This window comes from Portunus trituberculatus, chromosome 41 (assembly GCF_017591435.1).
Source record: "Portunus trituberculatus isolate SZX2019 chromosome 41, ASM1759143v1, whole genome shotgun sequence".
Lineage (NCBI taxonomy): Eukaryota > Metazoa > Arthropoda > Malacostraca > Decapoda > Portunidae > Portunus > Portunus trituberculatus.
This window is the reverse complement of record NC_059295.1, coordinates 5,272,263-5,284,759: the sequence shown is the minus strand read 5'-3', so window position 1 is coordinate 5,284,759 and position 12,497 is coordinate 5,272,263. Positions and strand designations below refer to the sequence as shown.

Below are 12,497 nucleotides of genomic sequence, written 5' to 3'. Positions count from 1 at the left end.
GTTTGCCTACATTCAGCCTGTTCATAAAAAGGGTGACCGTTCTAACCCTTCAAACTACCGTCCTATAGCTTTAATCTCTTGCTAGTTTAAAGTCTTTTAATCTATCCTGAATAGGAAGATTTTCAAACGTCTGTCACTTCACAATCTTCTGTCTGATCGGCAGTATGGCTTCCGTCAAGGTCGCTCTACTGGTGATCTTCTGGCTTTCCTTACTGAGTCTTGGTCATCCTCTTTTAGAGATTTTGGTGAAACTTTTGCTGTAGCATTAGACATATCAAAAGCTTTTGATAGAGTCTGGCATAAACCTTTGATTTCCAAACTGCCCTCCTACGGCTTCTATCCTTCTCTCTGCAACTTTATCTCAAGTTTCCTTTCTGACAGTTCTATTGCTGCTGTGGCAGACGGCCACTGTTCTTCTCCTAAATCTATCAATAGTGGAGTTCCTCAGTGTTCTGTCCTGTCACCCACTCTCTATTATTCATTAATGACCTTCTTAACCAAACTTCTTGTCCTATCCACTTCTACGCTGATGATACCACCTTACATCTTTCCACTTCCTTTCAGAGACGACCAGTCCTTCATGAAGTGAACAGATCATGCAGGGACACCACAGAATGCCTGACTTCCGATCTGTCTAAGATTTTCAATTGGGGCAGAGAAAATCTAGTAGTTTTCAATGCCTCAAAAACTCAATTCCTCTATCTATCAACTCGACACAACCTTCCAGACAACTATCCCCTCTTCTTCACTGACACTCAACTGTCTCCCTCTTCCACGGGTCTTATCTGTCCGTATATGGAGTATTCTTCGCATGTTTGGGGGGTTCCAGTTACACAGTTTTACTAGATAGGGTGGAATCAAAATTTTTTTGTCTCATCAACTTCTCTCCTCTGACTAACTGTCTTCAGCTTCTTTCTCACTGCCGAAATGTTGCATCTCTTTCTATCTTTTATCGCTATTTCCATGCTAACTGTTCTACTGATCTTGCTAACTGCATGCCTCCCCTCCTCCTATGGCCTCACTGCACAAGGCTTTCTTCTTCCTCTCATCTCTGTTCTGTCCAACTCTGTAATGCAAGAGTTAACCAGTACTCTCAATCATTCATCCCTTTCACTGGTAAACTCTGGAACTCCCTCCCTGCATCTGTATTTCCGACTTCCTACGACTTGTCTTCTTTTAAGAGGGAGGTATCGAGGCATTTGCTCCCTAATTTTGGCTAACGCTTTTCCACTTTTTAGAGAGCCAGCACTCAAGTGGGCCTTTTTTCTTTAATCTTTGTTTTTATGCCCTTGGCTGGCCTTTTCCCCTACATGAAAAAGAAAAAAAAGAATCAATCAGTGAGTAAAGAATTAGTTTTTACATTATTTCACTACAAGTGTTTTAGAAAATTGAGTGTGTTCTTTAGACACAGCCATAGCATGTCTTATTGTAGACATCATAACTTTGTGTGTATAAGTACTACAATAATTTAGTGAATTGTGTTAGGGTAGCAAATAGTTAGCCAGTTAGCACTTGTCAATGGGGAAATAACTGTTCATATTGCTTAATACTATTTTTCTTTCAGTATATGATTGAAATTTTGGCAATATCCATGAAGAGTCTTCCATCAAAGCTGCACACCTTAGGGAGAAAATCTCTACTGTTGCTGAGCTTAGTGGGGGTAAGCAAGATATGACAGGTATACTTGAATGGAGCCTGGCCTTCTCTCAAGAATTGTCACCAATCAGTGATCACACCAGAAAGTGTATGAGGTGTTTCTTCATGGAACATACAATAGTGATGGATGTATGATAGTGTGATAATTCATTAACTCTTAATGACAGAAAGGCAATATCCAATAATGGGGTGTTATTTTGAAGAATGTTTAATTTGTGGTAAATTCCCTTTTTAGTCATATATAAGAAATTGTTTGAGTTATTTCATAACATTTTTAGTATGTCATTTGCATATACTGTACTAATCTCCACTACATAAGAGAGAAGATTATAATTATTGGCATGCTGTTAATGTAATATTACGACTGTTATGACAAATGGTGCCAACATGGAGCATGAATGCTCACCCTCACTACTGGTGCCAGGCAGCACTCCTTGCCACCTGCAAGTCTTGCTGGAGGTAATAAGCAGTGCAAGTAGCACACACTGTTGTAATACCTTTGAGGCACCACTCCATCTATAGGAAGCAAGCTTTTATATGTAAAGAAATGACTAAGGACACATTTTTACACCACATCATATCCTGTTTTTCTATAATGTCAGCATTTTATTTTTTTTATTGCTCCATTATAGTTTTTTTTTTTTTTTATCTGACTTCTAAAACATTATTGCAAGTATAGCCTGGGAATTTAAGTGATCATTTATTTCAACAATCTCTTTCATCAAGCAAAGTGTACCTATATCTGTGCTTCATATATTGATTTCTTACCAGTTGTTTATATTGTAGACCTTTTACTGAATCTGTTAAATCATTCCTTTGTAGATGTGTTCATATAATTCATACATCAGTCAATAGTTTGGTAGTTAATGCAAAGCTGCTGTTGGATTGAGACTAAGTTAACCTAAGTTATTGTGTTGTGAGAGCTGACTACCAAGACAATGTGAGGAGTAATATTACATGATAATTAATGTCCATGAATGTTACAGAATGTTCCACAAGTGGTGAGCACTAGGCCCCTCAGGCTATGAATGAGACTTGCAAAAAAATTGGTGACTATATTTGCTAAGACACAGAAAGTGAAAGTATTTTTTTTTGTGATGTGTAGGAAGGATAAGGTTGCTTTGTCACCTACAGCAGAGGATGTGAAATATTAGTAAAGTGGGTAGAGTGACTGTATGTATGTATATATTCTTAAAGTAGCCATACATTTATTGCAGCATCAAAGATTTTGATGAAAGCTTCAATTACAAATTATATTTGTCTTGTCTCCATATCTGCAGTTATCCAATTTCTTTAAGTTTGCTCACACTAAAATCTGTGACCATCTCCTCACTCATGTTATATCAGAGATCAATGCTTCAATACAGGAAACTATATTTCTTGACATCACTAACACATTTACTCTTCTTAATCATTTTTGTGTATCCTCTTGTACATCTTATTTCCTCATTTATAGGCATCTCCAAAACTTGCCTCTACCTTTTTCCAAATTTCTACAATGTTATTACGTATCCTTTCTCTTCTCTCTTCCAATGTCTGATTTCTTCTAGTTGCTCTTCATAAGTCTTTTCCTTCAATTCTAGAATCATCTTCATTGCTGTTCAGGGCTATAGCCATGGGAGCTATGAGGGGGCCTAGCCCCAAAATTTATTTTCACTCAAAAGTATTATATATACACTGAAGAACTTAAAAGAAAAAATGTTTATGATGTTCCAACATCCATGATCTAGCTAATGTTTAATTAAATATGATTTTTTTCTAGTTGCAGCAAAGTGCAGCAATAAATATGTAACACACTCAAAATTATTTTTCTACATTATTTCTCAGTAATGAACTCTTTAATTGATTTTTTTTTTTACCTTTTCAAGAAATAGTGATATCTTTCCTCATCATAATTTGCACTGTAGAATTTAACATTTCTTCCTGTGATCATTTCAAGGGCCTCAAAGATTCCCCTCTCCATATGGTTACAAATTCTTTTAAATTCCCAGACCCCACCAGCATTTTGGGCACACTGTGCTGGCCACCTTCACTAAGGCCCTCCACCAGTTCTGTCAGGATCCATTCTTGTAAACCTCCCTAAAGCATGGATAGCCCCCACCTCCCAGAATATAAGTCCTGGCTACAGCCCTCTTGCTGTCCTCTAGTCTTTCCAGTTTCCTTATATTCTTTTTGTGTGGAGACCATACAACTGCAGCATACTCCAGATTGGAGTGTATCATGGTTGTAATTATTTTTCATCATATTCATGTCCATGTAGGTAAAAGCCACTCAAAAGATACCTAACATCCTATATGTGAAGCCAAATTTCTCACATATGTTTCTTTGGTGACAGTGTGTCATAGATAATCACTCACAAATCCTTTTTTTTTATCACTTTTCATTATTGTATATTCACCCATTTTATAGTTCCATGTAGGTCTCCTTGTACTTTTTCCTATTTTCATCACATGGCATGTGTTAGGATTAAATAAGAATTTCCACTTTAGGCTGCAAGCATAAATTTTATCTGAATCTCTCTGTAGCTCTTTACAATCCTCTTGGCTCTTTGTAACTTTAGCAACTTTGTATCATGAGCAAACATAATGGGTGGTAATACAGGTCTTTGTGGTACTCTACTTATCGCCTTAGTCCAGCTTGAAGTATTATCTGTGATTACTGTAGATAATGATAAACCTTTTAGTAATTCAACATTTGTCTAGTGGGAAAAGCAATCAAGTTTACATACAATCAAGTCTATAGGCTGTGGGACAAAATCAACAAAATTATAAGGAACCTGGTGCAAACACCACAACAATTGATTAATGTGTGTCAAACTATCTGTGTGGAACAGTGAAGGCATTATTTGCAGGGCAGATTATGCATGCTGTAAAAAGTAAGGTAGGCATCTAGTATGGGGTGGAAGGGAGGAGGTTTACTTTAGCCATGTACCATTTGAGTCTTAAAGCTTATAGATTTATTCAGTCAATTTTCAATCTTAATTCTCCTTCAACTTTTACATTCATGGCTTCGTAAAATTCCTCTAAGCACTAGCTGGAGTGACCTACTCTGGCAGTCCTGAAGAAGGCGGCAGAGAGTTTGCCAAAAGAAGAGACTTTTTGTGGCATTGTGTTTGATGCAATGAGTATCAGAGTCCCTCCACTTTGACAAGGCCTCTTACTCTATTATTGGATGGGAGGATTTTGCAGAACATGGCAAGAGTCTGAAACTGGCAAACCATGCACTTCTTTTTATAGTTAAGGAGCTTTTTAAGAAAAGGAAAATAGTTTTGGGATACTTTTTTTATTCAGGAGGGATTAGTACTTTTAAAATTAGGAAATTACGTGAAGCTTCTATAAGAAAGTTCAGGAATCAGGGATGAAAGTAATGTTCACCGTATATAACCAAGATGTGCACCGTTCCTTGTTTCAGACTCTTGCTATGACGCAAGAAATCCTTCTTTCCTAGTTAATGGTGAGGTTTTTTTTTTTTTTATTTTCCCCATCTTTTGAAAAGCCTAAGAAACACTCTCCTGAAATACAATTTAAGGGTTGGGGGTAATATAGTACCTTGGGATTATATCAAGCAGTTTTTTTTTAAAGATTATGCTTTAAAAATTAGACTTACTCCAAAATTGACTAAACATCACATGTATGAAGAAGGCTTTTCAAAGATGCAGGTCAATCTTCCTTCCCAGGTGATGAGTGGCACTGTGGCAGCAGGCATTTACATGCATTCCACTGCTTGCTTACTGCCACAACAAGCTGTCTATGCAACAGAATTTGTACAGCAAACAGATAAACTGTTTGATTGTTTTATTAGTATTTGGCCCCGTCATTTAAAAAAGGTTCTTGGTGGAAACACTGCAAAATCCTAGTCATATGGAATCCATTGAGGAAATTACTAAATACATAAAATAATTTGAAGTTTATGTGCCACCTCATTTACACATTCAGTGTATCAGTGGTTGGCTCATCAACTTGGCATCACTTCAAGCTCTGTGGCAAGATCTCCAGGGTTATGAAATGAAATACTTTCTCACACAGATTGAACCAGGACTGTCTGGAAAACTTATTAGGCAAATTGAGGCTTAAATTTGGAAATTGTGATCATCCAAGTGCATATAATTTCATGAAAGCTCTAAAATCAGTCATAAATAATTATCTCTTTCAGGCTTCTTTTTCTGGTAATTGTGAAATAGATGAATCACATTTTTAAGACGTAAACTCAAATTTGAATTCAGATTTCCCTTCATCCTCTTTAGATTTAGACTTTGACATGAAGGACTCCTTTGTGCATGACTTGCCAGAGGTAGAGATGACTTGCAAGAAATTTTTGAAAATACATGATTGTTCAGGGAGCATTTGCTAGATACTAAACAGGATCTAACTAATCATAAAATGTTTTGCTATTTTAAAAGTAGAGAATAACTCTGAGTCTCTATTTGGGAGACTGTCAATTCCATCAGATCCTTGTGTACAACATTTTAAAGAAGTTGAGTCAATTGTAAGATCTTTAATGGATAAAGCCATGTTAGACAATAAAGTTTCCCAAAATTTAGTGTTTCATTTATATAGTCATATACTTATGATGCCCCTGCATCATAAATATATGACTATATAAATCAGTACCATACATCTCATATATGTAATGTTAAGATTTTTTATTTATTAAAATGGAAAACAGAGCCAGAGAAAAAGAAAATTGGAAAAAAATAGAAAACTTAAAGATTTTACATTGTTTTTTTACTTGATTGCTTATTGTATTTTTCTTATTTATTAACTTTGTCAATTTTCTTGATATTTTTCATCGGAAAGGGGGACAGAAGTAAAATTATCTGCTCAATTTTATTTCCCTCTCTGATAGCATTTACTTAAAAGAATGGACACAATAGAAGAGCCTCCATCACTTATTTAAATGCGTTCCGTTTCTTGAAGTGCTCTACCTCCACAACAATATAGGTTGGTATATGTTTTAGTTTCCCTGGTCTGTTGTTACATAATGGCTTTGGTGTTGGCATGTTTTTGACATGTGGAACAATAAAAGTTTGTATATGTTTTAGTTTCCCTGCTCTGCTGTAACATGATGGCTTTGGTGTTGGGCATGCTTTTGACATGTGGGTATGTAACATAGCTTTGAAAACTCAGCTTCAATATATACTTAAATGTCTGTAACGGAAAATCGCTCATTCACCCTCAGTGGCAAGAGGCTGTGAACAAAGGTGACATGAAAGCAGAGCGCTTGAGGGAAAAAGCCAAGGCATGCCATGACTCATCAGCTAAACAACTGCCAAGATTACACCTTGAAAGATATGTGGATATTCAGAATCACGTTGATGGTCGATGGAATCATGTGGGTGTGATTGTCAGTTTTGGACGATGGAGGGACTATCAAGTTTAGATGGGCAGTGGCTGTCTCCTTTGGTGGAATAGAATGTTCCTTCGCCTCCATCTACCACTGATGCCAGTGAACACCCACAATGATAAAGTACCACCAGCAATGTCTGCAAGTGTGATGGGACTCCAGCACCTACAACTGAGAACATAGTTATAGTTGTTAGATATTGTTGTGTTTGAATGCTACCCATTAAGAATGGGTAGCATTCAAATGTCTCAGGGAGGTGTGTGGTTAAGTGATTGTGTATTATTGGTAGGTTAATTTGTATGCTTCAATGAATGAACAAGACACATGAATCAGGCCTGACTGAGCAAACCTGAGTCGTCTAGGGCAGCTACCTTCACCAGTGTAATTATTGTCTGACCACTTTATGAAGATCACTTGGGTGTTGGCTTTTTCGGGGATTTCCCGGCCCGCGGCACTGCCAAACCTTGTGCTGGGCTAATTAAGGAATTAGAGCCTATGTATCAATGAGAACCTTGCTTCCCACAAACCACCTCTCTCTCTCTCTCTCTCTCTCTCCATATAGAATTTACTTTTCATGCAAATATATTTCCATTGGAGATCTATACTTACTTATAAATTCCTAAAATTTGAGAAAAGAATCTGCCTGTCAGTCAGTCTCTCTCTATCTCCACACGCCTCACTCTCTCTGTCTCTCTCTCATCTTGGGTGGTAGCGGGAGAGGAAGTGACCCATGGATTAACACGGTCACTTTGACCTGTGACCTCACTTGGTCACCCAGAGGGATGTGACAACACTCAGAGGAAACGTTATCAAATATTGTTGTGTTCGCAAAAACAATGCAAAATATATTAAAAAATAAACTAATTACTCTACCTTGCATTTTTAGAGCATCACAATGTATATGTACTACACCATTCAGCTAATAAGCATTAACTACCTGACTTGAGGTGCATATTGGTACAAGTGTGACAGCGCCGCAGGCCGGAAAATCTCCAAAAAAGCCAATGCCTAAGTGATCTTCATAAAATGGTCAGACCATAGTTCAGCCTAAGCAGTCCTCAGTGCTCACCCTGTACTTTCCACCAGCTTGTCTCAGTATATATCGGCACCTATGTGACTGTGTTTCTGTGCTACCACCTGGGTCACCAAAATAACAGCACTGGCTTCTGTAATTGATCTTGGATACATCTACTTTTCATGCATTAATACCTCATTACATTCCAACAGTCCTGCTTGAAGCATTGACCTCCTGCCTCTCAGCACACTTGGCCAGTTACATGCCAAAGTCATTTGTATTTATAATGTAATCAATTGACCATCATCTCACACCTTTCAGATTTAAGTCTACTTCCTATATTAATCTTAATATCTTGTTTTTTTTTATTGATTATTTCCACTTAATTCAATATCTTTCCATGAATAGCATATGCAACATAACTAGTCAACCATGCAATCCCTTGTTTCTTTCACTTGTCATTACTCATTTGAGTTCATTCTTACTATATGCACTGACACCATCGCTTAAACTCATTATACAACAACCTATATATGACAAGAATTATATTTTTGGATTGACACTTGCATAAATATAATAGAAGTAAGGCTTCACACTCAAAAGACTGTGCATCCTCTTTTATATTTATTTAATTGTATATATTTTTAGTATTCTCTTTTTTCATTTGAAGGTACAATTGTGTTAACCAGCTGGCAGCTGGTTCCTGTGCCCATGGAGCTCTTTCCATGGCCCGGTCCCATGAGGAGACCTCTTCCACAGGTGACCTGAAGGAAAGCGCAATCTCTTCCACCAGCATGGAGCAGTGGAGCAGCGTGGAGCAATCTAGCAGCGTGTGCAGTCTCCTCTCTTGCCTGCCACCACCACCAGCTGCTCAATGGAATCTGGGTCGCTTGTATCAAGGTGCATTCTGCAACTTGCATTTCATGTTGGATATTCTGCCCCTACATACAGGGATGTGCACAGAGTTGTAGAGGGGCAGGGGCTCAGAGTATTATAAGGGTAGTTCAACTTCATGCGAACGCACAAAGCACACGAGCTAAAAAAAATTTGGGCATTTATTTATTATAATATGGTTTTGAACATTACAATCAGATTATGTTGACTGGTTTTCATTTACAATCTGATCTGGTGGTGAATGAGCCTTTAGTCAAGGACCAAGTCCACCAAGTCTAATTATCTCAACTTTATACTATAATATCACTTGATATGAGATTATTCACATTTAGTACTGTTTTTTTTATCTATTTTTTTTATTGCATATAGTGCCTGTAGATCTACTTGAAGAGTATGAGAAGCACTGTTCAGCTTCCACCCATTAGTGGCGCAGGCAATTTTACTTATAGTGGTACCCATGTTAGGGCCCATATCACTACTCAAGCGCATCTTTGGTGAAAGGCAATTACACCTCCACCTAGAACCTGAGTTCCATGGTGACATGTAGTTAATTCTAAAGCACTCAATAAATGACGTAGTTTCAAGACGGCATGTGGTGGGATTAAAATCTACACGTGGACGTCTGCCTGATCCCATGCTCACCACCTTATCCACTATACCACTGCCTCCCTATGGTAGACATGCAATTCATCTGCAATTATTAAAAGCAGCAAAACTCTGACATATTTTCAGGCAATTTATTATCAAAGAAAATAACACTGTGTGAACATTGTTTATTCCTACAGCTAGTTTTTTTTTTTTTTTTTTTTTTTTTTTTTGAGTGTGTGTATTTACCTAGTTGTAGTTTTACAGGACTTTATGCTCGTGTGGCCCCGTCTCCATATCTACACTTATCCAATTTCTCTTTAAAACTATGCACACTCGTTGCTGACACCACTTCCTCACTCAAACTGTTCCAAGTCTCAACATATCTTTGCGGGAAACTATATTTTTTAACATCTCTCAGACATCTTCCCTTCCTCAGTTTCTTACTATGTGATCTTGTGTGTGTGTGTGTGTGTATTTACCTAGTTGTAGTTTTACAGGGTCTGGGCTTTATGCTCGTGTGGCCCTGTCTCCATATCTACACTTATCCAATTTTACTTTAAAAGTATGCACACTCGTTGCAGACACTACTTCTTCATTTAAACTGTTCCACGTCTCAATACATCTTTGCGGGAAACTATATTTTTTAACATCTCTCAGACATCTTCCTTTTCTCAGCTTTTTACTATGCGATCTTGTTTCGAATGTCATATTCTTCTCTCAGGATCAGTTTCTCATTATCCACTTGATCCATGCCATTGATCAATTTATAAACTTGTATCAGATCTCCTCTCTCCCTTCTTTGTTCTGGGGTTGGTAGATCCATAGCCTTTAGTCTCTCTTCATATGTCATCCCTTCAAATTCTGGAACCATTCTTGTAGCCACTTTTTGTAGTCTCTCCAACTTCCTTATGTGTTTCTTTTTATGAGGGGTCCACACTACTCTTGCATATTCCAATCTGGGTCTTATTATAGTACTTATCAATTTCTTCATCATTTCTTTGTCCATGTAGTGAAATGCTACTCCAATATTCCTTAGCAAATTATATGTTTCTCTAAAAATTCTATCAATATGGCTTACCGGTTGATTGTTTTCTTCCATCGTCACTCCTAAGTCCTTTTCCTTTTCTACTTTCTCCAGTTCTACTCCATCTCCCATTTTATAGATTCCCACGGGTCATTTTTCACTCTTTCCTATTTCCATGACATGGCTTTTGTTCACATTGAATTCCATTTCCCATTTTTTACTCCATTCCCAGATCTTATTTAGGTCTTCTATCAGTATTTTACAATCCTCTTTTTGCTTTATAACTCTGCACAGTTTCGTATCATCTGCAAACAGATTTATGTAGCTGTTCACTCCTTCTGGCATGTCATTTATATAAATGAGGAAAAGTATTGGTGCCAATACTGACCCCTGTGGCACTCCGCTTTCTACTGCTCTCCACTTGGACTTCATATCTTTAACTACCGTCCTTATTTCTCTCCCCCTCAAATAATTTTCTATCCATCTCAATGTGCTTCCTTTTAAGCCACCCTTCTCCTCTAACTTCCATAGTAATCTTGCATGTGGCACTTTATCAAGCGGCTTTTTCTAAATCCAAATAAATACAGTCAACCCATCCCTCTCTCTCTTGTACTCTATCAACTATTCTAGAATAGAAACTCAATAAATTAGTTACACAAGATCGTCTTTTTCTAAAACCAAATTGGCTATTTGATATTAATTTGTTGTCTTCAAGGAATTCGATCCATTGTTTCTTTATTATTCTTTCACACATCTTGCATATTACACTAGTTAGTGATACCGGTCTGTAATTTAAAGATTCTTCCTTCCTTCCGCTCTTATATATGGGAACCACCTCAGCTCTTTTCCATTCTACTGGTACTGTTCCATTTTCTATTAAGCATTTTATGATGTTGTATATAGGACTTGCTAGTTCTTCCCTACATTCTTTCAGTATTCTACCTGAGACTTCATCCAGTCCCATTGCCTTCTCTTCATCCTGTTCCTTCATTAACTCTTTTATTTCAAGCTTGGTTACTTTAATATCTTTCATATGGACAGTCTCTCTATTACCCTGTGGCCTTTCAAATTTGGATTCCTTAGTAAAGACCTCCTGGAATTTATTATCTAATAGTTCTGCCATATTTTTTGGGTCTTCCACCATCCCATTCTCTCCTTTTACCTTTCTATTGTTTTTTTTTTTTTTTGCAAAATTTTTCCATTTATGAATCTGCAAAACAATTTTGGTTGCTCCTTACATTTTTCAACAGTGGACCCTGGCACTGAGTACACTCTGGGTTATGTTAAGAGTAGCATTAAGGACTTTGTACAAAGTAGCATTAGTGATCAGTTGGAGCTTTGTTGCCATAGGGGCAGTAGCACTAGTCTTCACTATGCACGTGTCTCCCATAGCTGTGCTTACACCTACGGGAGACACACTGCACCACAAGACAGGGTGGCAATGAGGCTCAGATTAGGCTACAAATACTTTTGGGAAGTCAGTGCTTCTCCTGGTGTGTGCTGTGTGCTACTCCAAGGGAACACACTCTGCGTCACTATATCATGGAATGTCCTCTCATTGCTAAATTTAGGCCACAAGGTCAGCATGGCTTGTACAGCCTCATTGACCATCTCCTAGACTCTGCCACCCTCAGGGATATACTCAGGGAATATCCTCAGTTTGCTCCCAGACTGTAGGATGTCTTAGGCAATAAGGTGTGCAATGTGTATTTATTTATTGAAATACTTGTATTCTTGTTGTGTATACTGTCCAGTTATTTTTGTGATACTTTAACCTTAAGTCTTTGCCCAGGGGGTGGTTGGCAAGGCCCATCCTCCTCCTTTGTTGTAATTATTTATTAATTCAACAATAAATGTATCAATCAATCAATCAATCATTTTTCAACAATGTCCTTTTCAAAGTTCTTTTCCTCTTCCTTCCTCACCTTAACATATTCATTTCTCGCTGCCTTCATGTTTTCCTTATTTACTGGATTT

At 37.6% G+C, this 12,497-nt stretch overlaps 1 long non-coding RNA gene across 1 annotated transcript in view; it reads left to right on the top strand.

Annotated features, from left to right (window-relative positions):
• LOC123516423 overlaps positions 1-9,294 on the top strand; it is a 50,162-nt gene extending 40,868 nt beyond the window's left edge. The window contains exons 2-3 of the long non-coding RNA XR_006678182.1: positions 1,565-1,660; positions 8,685-9,294. This is a non-coding gene — a long non-coding RNA (uncharacterized LOC123516423). The remainder of the gene's footprint in view (positions 1-1,564; positions 1,661-8,684) is intronic.
• Positions 9,295-12,497: the final 3,203 nt, after the last annotated feature.